At 35.0% G+C, this 16,429-nt stretch overlaps 1 long non-coding RNA gene across 1 annotated transcript in view; it reads right to left on the reverse strand.

Moving 5' to 3' along the window:
- Positions 1-1,951: 1,951 nt before the first annotated feature.
- Positions 1,952-16,429, reverse strand: part of LOC106787860 — a 59,367-nt gene continuing 44,889 nt past the window's right edge. Inside the window, exons 2-3 of the long non-coding RNA XR_001381847.1 lie at positions 8,166-8,351; positions 1,952-2,428 (exon numbers count right to left, since the gene is read on the reverse strand). This is a non-coding gene — a long non-coding RNA (uncharacterized LOC106787860). The remainder of the gene's footprint in view (positions 2,429-8,165; positions 8,352-16,429) is intronic.

The following is a 16,429-nucleotide window of genomic DNA, read 5'->3' on the forward strand; positions in this document are numbered from 1 at the left end:
CGAAATGCAAAATCAATAAATTCTCGCGGGCCATTGGTAAACTAAACGTTATCCGCAGGTCTGTAAGCTTTGATCGTATTTATATTTTATTTTTATTTTCTTTTTTTCTATTTTTTACAATTTCCACGCTGATTCACGATATATATAGAGATTGCAATTCCAAATAATATACCGATACTTATATTTATTTAGGTAATAACAGAGTAATATTATTTTAATCAGTTTTCTTTGAACATGTAATTGAAATAAACTTTGTAAGGATTGAAAAATTAAACGAAATAATAATAATATTATTTTAAAACACATTCAAATTATAAAATAATTTATTTTTATATTTTTATATATAATAATTCTCGCGCTCGTAATATCAATCTTATAACAAACTTTGTAATTAACGTACTAATTAAACGTAACCAAAATAAAAAGTAAACATTTTAAATAAATATCAGTTACATATCGGTCATTTATAATTGATATATAATATCACATTTTGTATTCACTTTATTTAGAAACTCAATATAAATTTGATTAATTTATATAACAATTTTTAATGATAACGTACATAACGATGAGTTTTCTATTTCTTTGTATTGAAAGTAATTATAAAAAAGAAATATATATAAAAGCTTATACGTATTGATTTACATCAAATCGACATAGAATTCAATGTGTTAGCTCGAAGAATCAAACACAATCTCGAGAAAATATATACGGGAAACTAAATTAAAATAAAAGAAAGAAGATATAGAAGGCGAGAAACTGTAAATAAATCTCCCTCCTATTATTGGTACATGCATAAGTACATTGAATGATTTCTGAAGTATCGATGAACAAGCGCCCCAGTCTTTCTTAATCAGTAGACACTTTAACCAACTTAACCAACTCTCATTCATTATGACGTATACGGTTCGACAATCAATAAAACCAGGAGATTGTAGCAATTGACGCAACGAGCTCGATTTTCACGCGTTCACAGCTTTCTAAAGCTTCCGGAAGCAGGATATAAAGAGGAAGGATCGTAGTGAAAATAAAAAAAAAAAAAAAAAGAAAAATAGAAAAGATAAAAGAATAAAAAAAAAAGAGAGAAAGGTGTGAGAGCTCGATTTTGTTCGTTGTAGTCGTTCGAAACGATCGAAGGGTCGTAACGAGGGTAGAAATCCGCGCATCACCTGTCAAACATTCGCAGGTAGGCGTAAAAATCTCTTGGACGAATGTAACTATGAACAAAAAAACAAAAAAAGAAAGAAAAAGGAAATTTACACATGCATTGACTAATCGATATTTCCACCAGGAATAACGACGTATTGTTTTCGAATGAATTAATATACTCCCGTTGCCTGTTGAAATGTTTCTCTTTTTTATTATTCTCTTTCTTGTTTTTTAATTTCCTCATTCTTTCTCATATACACTATAATTGATAACGCATACATACGATTCGAAGTTATGTAATTTTATCAATTCTATTGTCACATATTCTTGCACAAATAAGTGATATCGAGATTAAAAAAATTAAATAACAAATTTTCACAATTGTTATTTCTCTCCGAAAGATTAAATATTTCATTGATAGAAAAATTCTTTCGAGAATATAGTTCGGATAAAAAAATTTCCAATACAATTCACCCGATCTAAAAAATTATAAAACAAAAATTAACTTCTCTGAACCATAATATAATCCTCTAAAAAATTATAAAATTATATCGAAGAAAAAGTGATGATACGTTCGCGATAATTGTAAAAATTTGAAAAAGTATGAATCGAAAAAACAACGTTGCTTTTTCGTCACTGTGTGGACAGTGGTGTATAGTTGGTAGTAAACTTCAAAGATTTATGGCAGGTGCGTAAACGCGATGCAATAATAGGAAAAAGAAAGAAAGAGAGAGAAAGAAAGAAAGAAAGATGCAATGGTCGGATTTGGATGGGCATAATGTTAAAAAAGATAGAAAGAGAGTAATGCTCTGGTGCTCGTAGTAAGCACAACACATGAGCAATAGTAGAACCCTCGTTACGAGCTTTTCGCAGTTGGCGAGTACAATGCATGCGGCTTTTGTCGAAAATTTCCGCGGGCTTTTGACCCCTGGATTTTCCTGTATGCATTCTCGCTTTCTCTCTCTCTCTCTCTCTCTCTCTCTCATTCGCTCCCTCTTACTCCCTCACTCTCTCACTCTTTCTGTCTTCCGCCCTTTTGCCTTCACACCCCGTTCCATTCTCTCCACGGTACTCATCGTTCTTCGACGATTGGCTCATACGCCACTGAACTCTCATACAACATTGCCGAGTCCCCTTTCCATTCAACGCCGATCCCGTGAAATCCGGCTCATTAAATTGTCAGGTACGGGTTCGAGAGTCGCATGATCGTCCTCGCATTCCCCCCAACCCTTTATCTACGAACGTGTCCTCGAGGCTCTCCAAGATATTCGAACAAGAACTAACAAAATAGAAATGTTATTTAGTTCGTTGGTAAACAGGTGTATCAACGATGACGAGTGCTTTACATCGATACAAAAATCTTTTTTCCAATCCTATTCATTGATAAAAAAAAAAACAAGAAAAATAAAAATAATGAATGAAGAAGCAAGAAAAAGTACACAAAAAGTATCATCGAACCTTGAAGATCTGACTTCATATTAAGGGGGTTAGGTGTAGTCAGAGGCATGAAAAAATGAATATTTTTAATAATTCAGTATTTTCTCTCGTCCAAAATTATAATTCTTGATGATAAAGGTTCATAGGGAACTTGGACATGAAAAGAGGTTCTAGTTCTACTTCTTTTAACCTTTATCATCAATTTTTAATAATTTTTTACAGGCAGTAATTTAATTTATTTTATGAAGCTGATAATATAGAGTTATTATATAATAGTTCCACTTGACTTCACCAAATATTTTCAAAAAATAAATAGCAGTTTTCAATCTATTTCGTTTAAAACCATTTAGATCGTAATCGAAAAATGAAATCAGTAGTAGTAGTATTTTCTTGACGTATTTGTTAGGAGTCATTTATATTATCGTATTTCTCGTAAAAAAAAAAAAGTAAAAAAAGTACCCAAATACAATCCTTTCCAATAGATACCAAAAAACCTTTTGATCCTATTCACGAAAGAGGAACATGTAAAACTCGACCACAAAAGCCCATTTTGGATGGAGTTTCGTTCAAAGGTTTACCATGAACGTAGCCTGTTCGTCGCACGATTAATTAAATACACTCTTAATGAACTTCTTAATTTAAATGAAATTAATTTCTACGCGCTGAAAAAAAAAACGAAACAAAAAAAAAGAGAGAGAGAGAGAGAGAGAAAGAGTATCATGTAATAAATTTTTCTCTCGCTAAGCCAATTAATTAGCATTCCAGAAAAAAAAAAAAAAAAAAAGGAAAGTTTTGAAAAAGCCACTTTTTTTCGGTCCTCTGATTCGGTTAATATTTTTTAATTTGCACGACACTTAATCATTTAATATATTTGTAAAATATTATCGTCGTCGTCGTTCTCGTCGTCGTCATAGATCTTGATCATCTTTGACCTCTTTTACTTTTCTGCGTGAGGTACATAATCGAAGTTTGATCTCTTTGATGAAACAAAAGAGAGGAAACAAAAAGGAGAGAGAGAGAGAGAGAGAGAGAAAAAAAACGAATGAACAAGGGAAAAAAGAGTTAATTGACGCGTGTTCTGGTGCAATGACAGCAGCCTTCGTTAGCAACGACGATCTGCAGATCTCTTTGAAGCAGAAATTTTCAACCCCTTCCTTCCTTTCTTCTCTTTTTCTCTTTCTCTCTCTTTCTCTTTTTCTCTTTCTCTATTTCTCTCTCATTCACCCTGCCGAATTATTTGGCTCCCCTGTGAAAGACCAACGATCCAGCTTTCCTATTAATAGCGGTTATTCCTTGTTCTATGAAATAAATTATTCAAAAATATATGAAAGATTAATGCATTCTGCAGTAAAACCAAAAACAAACAAACAAACAAAATAATAAAAAAATAAATAAAATAACAATATAAATGGACCCTTAGCATTAAGCTATTCTCTCTCTTTCTCTCTCATTATTTACGATCAAAATATTTTTCTAATCTCTCTTTTTACGTTTTTGTACTTCGCAAATGTAGACACGCACACTTTCAACGTTTTCCCGTACGCGCGTTTAGCAAGAACAATAATTAAGCTTCTCGTTTTAATATAACATCTCATTGTTTTATGATACAATACAAATGTATGGATACAGTCTGTATAATACTTCCCAGCTTTTTAACAGAGACATATAATAGCAACGAGAGTTAACGCACATGTCAGTATAATGATGCTAAATACTGTCTAATGAACCCATACGGGTAGTAGGTCTTTGATATAGTACTTCTCCTTGTTTGATATAAAGCGGCAAACACAAGCCTATTTGAATTGTGGTTAACAGAATTTTGGTCCGTGCCGTGAACCTAACGAACCTTTGCCTCTGTTACTCTCGCAACGCGTACAGACATATTCGCGAACACATAGAAACGCGTGTTCACGTATATAACTGTATTGGAATACAAACACAGATATGATGCTTAGATAGTCGACGTTTATCTTAACGATTCATTACATTATTGATTACTAATACGGCATATCATTCTAATCCGTTTGATCTTCTGACGTTTACACGTCTTTGTAAAAATTCGACGAAGTAATGTATACGAATGAAATCTATACGTATTCAAATGTAATTTATTACGCAGATCATTATAAAGTTATATCGAATTTGTTCGCTATTGTCCAATTTTTACTTTATTATTTTTATTTTAAATATAATTCTTTTTTTTTTTTTTTTTTTTTTTGTAACGAGAATAATAGAAAATGAATCGCATTAAATGTGCTTGAATCTCTAATTAACAATACTATATACATTCTCGAGTAAGTATTAATATTCATGGTATACACACACACACATATAACGAAAACCAGCTAAAATCCCTTTAATCCTTTGCGGACGATGAACTCATATGTGCGCTTACCATCAACGTAGCGGTAAACGTTGATAGAAATTCGACAAAAATAATCGACGTTACCAGCATGTTTATCTATATAGTTACATAAATCTTTATATTTACTAGCAAATATTACAAATGTTTGCAATTGATTTCATATATATTATATATATATTTGTATTCTTGACAAATACTACAACGTTCTGTTTCGAATTATATTTTCCGCAAAGGGTTAAGCTGCTTAAAACTTACTAGTGTTACGACTGAAAACACTTTTCGAGGATAAATGTATACTTCTATCTCTCTCTCTCTCTTATCTATCTATCTTTTGCTCATACATACGAGTAGGTATTAGCTTTTCATCATATCGTCTTACATTTATTTCATTCTCTCGAATTAATATTGACCACGAACATACTATTAAATATTGATCCACATAAGAAACAACTAATTTGATAATTGTTTCACAAAAACACAACTTTATAGAAAAATTGCTAATGATTTAAGATAGAACAAACGAGAGACAATTTTATGCTTCAATTGGAGGAGTATCGGATTTTTAAATATTGTTTTTTATTTTGAATTTTTGTTTTTTTTCTTTTTTTTTTACTAAAAGTTATTCCCTTGTAAAGAATTCCATTCTTTTTTTTCTTCTTACGCCTCACCTGTACGCGATATACTTCACCGTTCATCAACACGATTCGCGACGACTTTAAAGAAGAAGTCTCGAAGAAAGAATTCAAAGCATAGCTCGATGAGAATCCGTAATTAGTGCGGCTTTTATCCGGATAACCGACTACGACGAATCGCGTTTGTAAAATGGATGCGAAAAGCGAAGAGAGAAAGGAGAGAAAGATAAAATAAAGAAAAAGAAAATATTCCAGTTTAAATGATACATTGGTATATACATTATATATATAGATACACACACACACACACACAAATATATATATATATATGTGCATCGTCTAAATCCACGAGCTGCGTTCATTGAATCTCGGTGCGTTTGATGTTAAACCTTTTTTTCAGAATGATGAATTTTTCACAGAAATGTTTTTCAGTGTTTACACATACAAGTTATAAAACTTAAAATTATTTCTCGTCAAATTCGAGACTACATCTTCTCGTTTATTTATGTTTTAACGAATGAGTAAGTTCGGTTAAAATAATGAATATCGAAAGACGATTATAAGTACCATTTCATAATTATTCGTCTTTTGAAATATACACATGACGAATTAATAAAATATCTATACACATATATACATATATATTATATATATATATATTACTTTTGAAAATGCTCGTATATAAAAAAGAAAAGAAAATGAAAGAAATTAAAAAGCGGAGCATAGAATAAAGCTTTGTATTCCGAGAACAGTTTTTTGTAAGCTCTACTCAAGAACTAAATTTCTTGTTTTAGAAAGAAAATCATTTTGGAAAAACATTCCTAAATGAGTTTTCGAAGGATTTAAAGGCTAAAGAAATTGGAACAGAATAGATTGAATTGTTTTCTTTTCCTGAACTTCCTTCAATACATTTAAATATCAACAAAATCGTAAATACCTTGGTAACAATAAGGCTCACAAGATTGTCCTTAATTTTAGGGGGAATTTCATGCTAGCTTCTAGACTAGTTGTATCGACTTCCGTAGCAAGGGCTATGCGCTATTAAATAAATGGTATTAAGGGAATACGGCTTGAGTTCGGTCCGGCTGATTAAAGTTCACGAAACTCGAAACCACCGGCCACTTCAGTGATCTCATCGTCCACGCATTGGCCTGTGAGGTTTATGCTCTTAAAGGCTCAAACCTTCGATAATTCCTCCATATTCTTACGTCATTCAATCTTCTTTGTCTTTATACTATATGTTTGACCGAGTGAACCACGAAACGTGATCGGCTTACATTAGATTGTTTTAGATCGATCACAAATTTTTTCTTTCACCGGTATATATTTCACCGGTAAGTTCAAAGAATACTTAATGCTAAGTTAAGAAACTCACACCATAATTGCTTCTACAAATTGTTAATGGTTATTAATACAAATATTCAAAAAGCTAAGATAAAAATATCGTTTTGTTTTCGTTTGTTAGAAAAATAATATTATAAAATAAAACACATTGAAATATGTTAAGCAATGTTTAAGTAATGTTTTAAGATAAAGTCGCGACAAGTATAAAAGAAAATATACTTCTTCATTTCGTGATTCAACCGATATACTATATGTATAACATTAAAATGATATAGTCACATATTTGCACGAGACGATTTATGTAATTTACACACAAAAGAAATGTGAAATATAATAAAATTAAATAAAAATAAAAATTGATATAAATATCTGCATTATAATGTAATTATGCTAGTCTTACATAAAGGTCACGCGTGTACGATGCAAAATTCGTTATTATACGAATTAATTTTGACTATGGCAAAACTTATAGCAAAGCTTAAGTACGAGGAAACCCTTGGCAGATTAATCGAGAGAAACCCTATCCCAACGAGTATGGTGACCGTTCGCTAACTCGACAAAGTTCAATCAGTCGGTAGGAAACACCTCTAACCCAACGTATTTAATGGCGTCTATCTTTGTACAAGCGATACAACTCGAAAGTCACATTAAAAGTTCGATTCCCCGTGCATTTAGATCGTTCACCACGAGCAACCACCACGAGAGAGAGGGAGGCGTACTTTCGACTATAAGTTGTGTGGTATGCCGCGTATACGCGTGAACATCCCTTTTCGAATCGAGAAACTTCAAAGTATATTTACGAGATTAGATCTTTGTAAGAGGAAACTTCGAATTCAAGTGAATTGGATTTTGATACATTTCGACGATCTTTCCGATCGTTCTCGTTCATAAAATTCATGAAAAATAGTCGAAACATTGAATGAACATCGAAAGTTCATAAAAATGTATCGTGTATTAAACGAAATACTATCAATAACTTGTAGAAAAAGAAATAAATCAAATTATTTATACAATACTTTTCGACTGTAAAATATTTCAACAATTCGTGCATTTAAATTCACTTCCCGAATATAACTTATATAATTTTCATTATTACCTGAAAATATTCAAACCTACTATTCGAGTTAATCAAACATAGGTAAAAGTCAAATATTCAAAGTTCACTTCTACAATTCGATTAATTGCTAACAAAAGATGCAACTATGAAATTATTCCAATAATTCAAACAGTAAACTAACCTTTGCTGATTGTTATTGGCCGAAGGCATAGGAGTTGGAACTCTAGGAGGTGGTACAGGTATAGCCTTTCGTCTTCCACCACCAGCCGATTGATGAACGCTTGGAGTGACCCGACCAGTCGGTGCTATTCGACCAGCAGTCCGAGGCCTTTCCGTCTTAACTTCCGACATGTTTCTTCTATCTTCTCTGTGAACAGAATACAAAAAAAAAAAGAAAATTAAACATTCATTTTAAAGTATAGATCATTATTCCTTATACGTTACGATATATATCGAACAGTAGCTACTACCAGCTTGGTAGTCGCGCATTACCAGTGAAAAAACGAAATTATTACGAGACGCATTAGCAGTAACAGAGTCGGCGGCGGCGGTGGTGGCTCTAGTGACAGTAACAGCGACAGCAGCATCACCAGTAACAGTAACAGAAGCCAGCAATAGTAGTGGTGCTGGTGGTGGTACCAGAGAGACATAAAAGTGCCATTTTCCCCGTCACTCAAAAGGCCAGGCCGACATCACAGGGAGAACGACAATAAACTTCGAAAGAAACTATATTCCGGACGTCGCGTGCGCTAGGCGGCTCTACCTCGAAAAGTACAAGCGTAACGAGAAAGAGAAAGAGAAAGAGAAAGAAAAAGAGAAAGAGAAAAGAAGAGAGAAAATGTAGCAGAAGATAGGAGGATGAATACCACCAGACTGGGAAACGTCGAAGCTTCTGCTTCGCTGAAATCTTTCTATCTCGTTCGTTTCCATCCCCACTACTCTCTCCTCTCACCACCTTTCGCCCTTGTCTGCTGCTACTTCTCATTAGACCGACCTTGATCGTTAGCCTATGTTTTATTTGCTCTCATTATTTTTACCGTTATTACTTTTATTGCCGTCACCGTTCGACTTATTTTTCTTCTTCTATTTCTTCATCTTCTTCTTATTCTTATTCCCTTTTTCCCTACTGTTACTGCTACTGTTGTTGTTGTTGTTGTTGTTATCGTCATTATCGTTATTACTTTCATTGATTGTTATTATTGTTATTATTACTATATCGAGAAAGAGAGAGACAGACAGACAGAGAGACAGACAGAGATAGAGAAAGAGATACATTACGTCGGCATTAAAAAAGAAAAAGACAGAGAGAGAGAGAGAGATTCTCTATTGAAAGTCAATGAAAAACGAAACGATCGTATCTCCGTTACTTTGCCGTCACGAATGATTTATTCCCCGCTGACTTTAATAGGGTGGAATAGTCATTCTTCCCACCGATAAAAAGGCACAGACATCAAATGAAGCGCGATGCGTGCGCGTATAGTCGCGTAATTAAACACGAGCTCCCGTGCCATCACCCTTCTACCACCACTTCCTCTTCCACCTCCTCACACTCCCTCTTTATCCCTCTCTCTCTCTCTCTCTCTCTCTCTTTCTCTTTCTCTTTCTCTCCCTCACTCTCTTCTTTCTGATTTACTTTAATAAGAGAACGACACGGAATATCATCTAGTCTGCTCTCTGATAAGTAAAAGTAGCATAAAAGTCGGTGTTCAACACGCTTACGCATATGCACGTGCACATTCCACACACACACACACACACACACACGCACACACATAGGACGGAAGCAATGAACGAACCGCGTTCGCCTAACGGAATTTCAATTAATGATTTGCCGTATGTCAGACTGCCGTGAACCGTTTGAATGAGTACTTTCAGAAGACTCAGCCACCAAAGTCGCTCCTCCCTCGATTTAACCCCCACCTATACCCACCCACCCTTCTCCACCTTCTCTAACAACCACCAACGAACAACTTCTCCGCCGCTCTTTCTCGATTTTCCCTCACGCTGTCGAGTACGCGAAAGCTTCAGAACTCTGAACCGAATGATTCGGTCCTATGGGATATTCGGTGTTTCTCTTTCCCCCTTCCCCTCCCTTCATCCCTCTCTCTTTCTCTTTCTCTTTCTCTTACTTTTTTTACTCTTTTCCCTTCAACGAGGCTACATCATATTACTCGTCTACCTCTACGTAAATTCGCATTCGAAATTAGCGAAGGATATTCAATGGTGTGAGATAGGAGGAAAAAAGGAAAGAGAGGATGGGGAAAGGTGAAACCATGCGATCGTATTATGATCGATTTCGCATCCTTTTGACTCCTCGTGTCCCTCAGGCATTTCCGAGTTTTTATTCCTAACTTTACTAAAGAAAAAGAAAAAAAAAAAAAAAAGAAGTTCCAATAAAATTCTTTTCCTCGGGAGAAAAAAAAAAAAAAAAAAGAAATAGAAGTTGGATAAGCGATCCGAGAAATGTTTTGCTCTTAAAGGATTAGGTTCCTTTGCAACCCACTTATAAGTATATTGGTATGTTTCGATAGTTTCTTATACATGTACAAATTTTGACTTCCTTTTTTTTTTATTAGTCGATGAAAATTCAGCGTCCTTTAAAAAGGTTTCAGCACGAGCAAGAAGTCAAGAAGATGCGAGGAGAGGGTAGGCCCTTTAAATTCACAGAAAACTTTTCGAGCGATTCGAATCGAGGAGACTCGAAAGATCTCACGGAAGAGGACCGAGTTTGAGGAAAGGAATTTAAAATTAAAAAAAAATAAAAAAAAAAAAAAAACAGGGAAAAAAACCAGCGAAACACTTATCCACACCATACATTCGCGTAACACGCACTTTTTAATTTACGTTAGACGAATGCTCGTTAACTCGTTCATGTATATATATATATATACACAAGTACGTACGCGTATACGTATGTGCACACATATATAAAAATATATTCGTATATTCTCTTCTTAAGAGTTTACATAACGAAAAGGTAAGGTTGAGGATTAAAAGGAGATGTCGACAAGTCCCCCGAAAAAGGACGAAAGAGGAGAAAATGCAACGACTACTCCTTCTAAAGGCAAGCACCGTGACGGATACTTGTGCCCCTCTCGTGGGATCCATTCTTCGAAATTCGCCGGATTACGTTGGCTTCTTCAACCTGCTGGAAGAAATGCAAGTACCTACCTCGTGCAAGTTTTAACGTAATCTTTCTTATATACGATTTGTACCTGTTGCGAGAGCAACGAAGATAAAACAGCAAGAAGAAGAAGAAGAAGAAGAAGAAGGAAATGAAAAGTCTGTGGTTAAAGTCTCGGAAATGATGCAGGTTGCAAAAATTATATAAATAATTTCACTCCGAGTCATATTGAAAGAAGATGAAAAAGAAATACATATATAAGTAGAATAAAAATTGTTTCATGCGGATATAAAAAAAAAAAGAAAAAACAAAAAAAAAGAAATTCGATCGAACGAGTATAGTCACGAAGTTAATTGCATTTATCAACGTTAAGTAGTTCCTTGCGAAAAAGCAATTAACGCTAATCATATTTTCTTTATAGAAGAGATCGTTCCTACCGATAAAGAGAGCATCTCTTGAAAGGAAATATCAACGACGATGAGTAAGCTCTCAACGTCGATTAAATTGTAATCTGATGAAATTCATTATGCGGCTTGTTAACTTTAACGAAATCCTCGAGTAATAGCTTTATCGATTAAACGAAATATTATCATTTTATTATCAATATAAACGACTTGTTTTGATTCAACTCGAATAAGTCTAACTCTTTCGAATTGTTCTACAAAAACAATTTTCAAAATAAAAGAAAAAGAAGAAAATAAAAGAAATCATCTCCATTGAAGGCTTTCTGAAGGCTTACCAAAGATAAGAAAACAAAAAGTGTGGAAGATAGAAAAGGATGATGACGGTAAGGGACAAGTAGGAGACAATGTTACGACGTCGTTAGGTGGAATTATTATTTTGCAGTCTAAATGCAGAGGAACCATCATCGTGTATGAGAATAACACGACAACACGAGGAAAAGGTGGAGAAAGAATAACACAAAAAAAAGACAAGAACAAAAAGAACGGAGAGTACAACAATGTGTGTTGGGAAGTCGGTTAAAATCCAAGCAGGTTGCCGATGTTTTTCCAGTACTCATTTTACGAGCGAGTCCGTATTTCTCATTGCGTGAATAATATCCAAGATTGCGTTAGACGTATATATATATGTACCACGAAGTAAAGGGAAAAGGAAAAAAAATACAAAAAGAGTAAACAAGTAAGAGACACAAGGGTCGAAATGGGTCGTAGGGTGGGTGAATGATACAGAGAAACGAAGGGAAACGAAACGGATTCTTCCTGGCGGCAATGGCGAGTACAATAAGGGGCATCTGCTTAGCAAATTGCAAAAAATAATGACGTTTGCACGAATAGGAGATGCGTCAACGGCTTTAGTCGAGAAAGAAAGAAAGAAAGAAAGAAAGAAAGAGAGATATAGATAGATAGATGCTGGAAGCTGTCATATTCCATAACACAATAACGCGTCTGTGCTCTCTTTCTCTCTTTCTCTCGTGGAACGACAAACACGTCGTCGGTAGGAGGAAAACAAGGCGTTCGCAGAGTGTACGAGAGAAAGAGGGGAAAAAAAAAAGAAAAAGAAAAAGAAAAAGCTTTGTGGAAAAGTTAGAGGATGAGGTGGTGGTGGTGGATAAAAAATAATACAAACGCGAAGGTCCTTCTTCTCTTTTCCCGCGTGTATCACTGAAACAATGTAACGCGCACGAAAGGGTGAGACGACCACGATCGTTTCTCTTCGTCCTGCATTGAAGATAGACAGAAGGTATATATGTATACATGCATATGTGTGTTGCGTGTGGGAGGGAGAAAGATATAAAGCAATCCATACGACGAGCATTGCTTTCGTCCGTCCGACAAATTCCGGGGAAACTTCCTTTATCGTTTGAAACTCCCGCGAAAGATGCGCTATGAATGCGTCTTCATCAAGAACGCTCACAAACAGAGAGACCCAGACTTGAGTTTCTCTTTTTCATTTTTCTTTTTGTTGTTGTCTTCCAAACGATTGTCGGCCGACATAGCCGGTGTATATTAATTATTACTTCCTACATCCGCGATTCTATTTCGTGTGTTCTCTGTCTTTCTATTTTATTTACTTTCTTTTTATTTTTTTTTTTATTATTTTCCAGAGCTATTCCGCGTTACTCCTTTCTATTCGGCTCGCGAAATCGTCGGAGATCGGAAGAAAAATGTCCGATTTTACGTGACGAATATATCGTGATCGTTTATACACATATTTCATCTCGAGTCTTGCGCGACAAACGGATATCGAAAAGTGTATAGGTTTTGTTTTTTAAAAGAAAATAAATAATATAAACGTGAATAAGAAATTATCAATGATCATCTGAAATGTAGACATTTACTTTTATCATAGCATTAATCACGAAGCATTCGCATTAAATTACCAGATGGAATCACATAGTTACATAATACGATTATATGTATTATATCTATATGATGATAATATATACGTATTTTCCCCTTCGACGTATCTAGACGTATCGGAGTCATCGAGAAATTTATCAACGATAGTCGCATCGCGGCTCGACTTTGATCCCTTTCGATATCTATTCATCATTGGGAAAGCTCGTATAGGTAGGTAGAAAATGCCAGTTCGAAGATACATTGGAGAATTTCTCATGGTACGCGATGCTGCTGCGGTGACCACATGCGACCATACTCGCCTACGTTCTCATGGAGATCGCATATCGAGTTATCATATGCATGACACGCGTCTACGTGGTGGAGAAGTTCTCCCCCAACCCCCCCCCGACCCTTTTTCTTTCTCTATCTCATTCTCTTTCTATCATTGGTGAAAGAGACGTAATGGATGTTATTAACGTGCTGTCACGTAATCGGCATGGATTTCAAGGTCGATTTGAAAGTAGCTCATAAATAAAACCTACGCATCGAGAAGAAAGTTATCGCACATGCGTGTATATGTCTATGTATATAACATTAAATACCATTTACAATTAATAATTCTCGAAGATTTAATATTTAATATATAATGTATGTGTATTGTGTGTTTATATCTATAGAACAAAAGAATCAACTTCGACATTGTTATACAGTAGTTCATTTGTATCTAGAGTCGACGTGATTTTTATAATTTTTTTTTTATTTTTTTTTTTTTTTTTCTCATATTATTCGTCCGCCTTTCATACGCTTCGACGTTCGTATTGTGCCTACGTTTCGTATTTTTCCAGCTCGTGGCTTAATTAATACGTCGTAACAAAAGCGCCATTAAAATTAGAAATGTTCCCATTAATTTCGCAAATTCAACGAGATAAATATTCTCGAGAGAATCGCGCTCGGCGAATTTCAACCTCACTGGCATCCTGTCGACATTAATTTTTCTACGATTTGAGGTTTCATTTTTTTTTTTTGTGTGTGTTCTTTTTTATTATTATTTCGACACACGAAGAATCCATGTATCTTTCTTACTATCTTGCGCGAGAGATGAACGAACCTTGAAACTTTATAAATTCGGGACAAATTAGTTTATCTTTCGGTGATGTTTATTACACTATATAAAAGCTCTCGGAAACGGTACCGCCCGGGCCACCCAAGCTAACCGAAAAACATCGCTAAAAATATAACCCGTTTCTCGTCACCCTCCTTTTTCATTTCGTTTTCTTTCCTCCTCGAAACTTAAGAAGCATTGAAATGTAAAAAATTAAATCAATTCTAACCAACATTTATCCATTAATTTCTATTTCATATTCAAAATCATCTAACATTATTTGATTTAAAACACTTATCGAATATATAGTTGAGGAAAATTAAAGTGATAGGATCGAAAAATGTATGACATGAATGCAAATTTAATAAAACATTAATATAATTTATTTGTTTAAAATCAACGATATTTATTATTTAAAAAAATGTTCCTATATGTAGAAATATTATTAAATTCTATTCAATTAACTAAATTATTTTTTGTTTCTGTCTATTTATGAAAAAACCAACAGATGCAAAGAAATATATGCTTCCCACAGAGAACTATAATAAATATAGATTTATGGTATACCAATTAAAAGTATTTAGCAATCGAATAAATTAAAAACGAATCCCCGTTGCTGTTGCTACTGCACGAAGAGAAAATTACCGATTGTGGACAATTTCTCGCAGCGAGAGTGAAAAGTTTTTTTAACGAGAAAATCTAGGCAAGTGGACGCAACGAAACGACGCCTATTCGCTGCCACCGTTACTCGTCGTTTAAAATCCGGACTAGGTAGTATCGTAGTATGAAGAAGTGGTCTGTAACGATAGACGAGAGAAAAGGAGGAGAAATTTTCGCGCGAGGGTTTCTCTCGACTCGAATAAGAGTGTTCTAGAAGGAAAAAGAAAAAGAGAGAGAAAGAAGGGAGTAGGGATAGCTGGAAATAATTTACCGTACAATTTTCGCTGAATTTTCCAACGTTGCTTAACCTGCCGTAGGTAGACGCCTAAAAGTCCGTCAGTTTCGAAGCTCATATTGGTTCGTGGTGGTGGTGGTGGTGGTAGTGGTGGTGAAAAAAATCAGAGGGAAAAGGGATAGACATCGCTATGGGGCGAGTGCGATTCAACGAATAAACGCTTTAATAAAAGCTCTCTCTGTTTATATTCTCTCTCCTACTATAACACGCCCCCACACATATATATGCACATTGTATATATATATATATACATTACTATAGATAGCTACAAAAAGGTTAAAAAAAGACGAAAAAAAATATTTCAGCAGCAGGCAACGCACAGTGGCTAATCATGAAACCGCGTAGCTACATGCGGTCAGGCTCGGTATTTGTTTCATCGGTGAAAGCCGTGAAAATTCCAACCCGAATCGTCCGACGAACGTGCGATAGCAACAAACAACAAACCAGCAGCATTACCACTACCACTAACACCGCTAGTACTCGTTGTAAAAGTCTGGAAAGTACCGACGATACAGCAATCCTGTCCGAACATTTCGAAACGTGCTTTCGTTTCCCGTGCTCCACCAATGAGCTCGCTAACGAGCGGAATAACGATACCACGAATTTTTTCTACGTCGATTTAATCCTGCACACGCTTTAACCCGAGAACGTACATACTGAGTGAGAGAAAAACTACATTCGAACGAACGATTCTATCCGAAACGAAACGCTATATAGGTCAACGATCGAACAGTCAAAAAGTCCTGTGGAAACTCATCGAACAAAACACACATATACGTACATATACATATATATACCAACCACTAGAGCAGCAGATGTCCTAAAGTATCTAAATGTTCGATCGTGATGGATGCTGTTTGACATTGCCGAAGGGTCCCAGCGATTACGCCGATTTGTGTATTCGCGATCCCTATGATATCCTTTCTATCGGATCATCTATAAGTAGGAGATAAAAATAGTCACT

This window comes from Polistes canadensis, unplaced genomic scaffold (assembly GCF_001313835.1).
Source record: "Polistes canadensis isolate GaletaPanama2010 unplaced genomic scaffold, ASM131383v1 scaffold_116, whole genome shotgun sequence".
In the NCBI taxonomy this organism is placed as follows: domain Eukaryota; kingdom Metazoa; phylum Arthropoda; class Insecta; order Hymenoptera; family Vespidae; genus Polistes; species Polistes canadensis.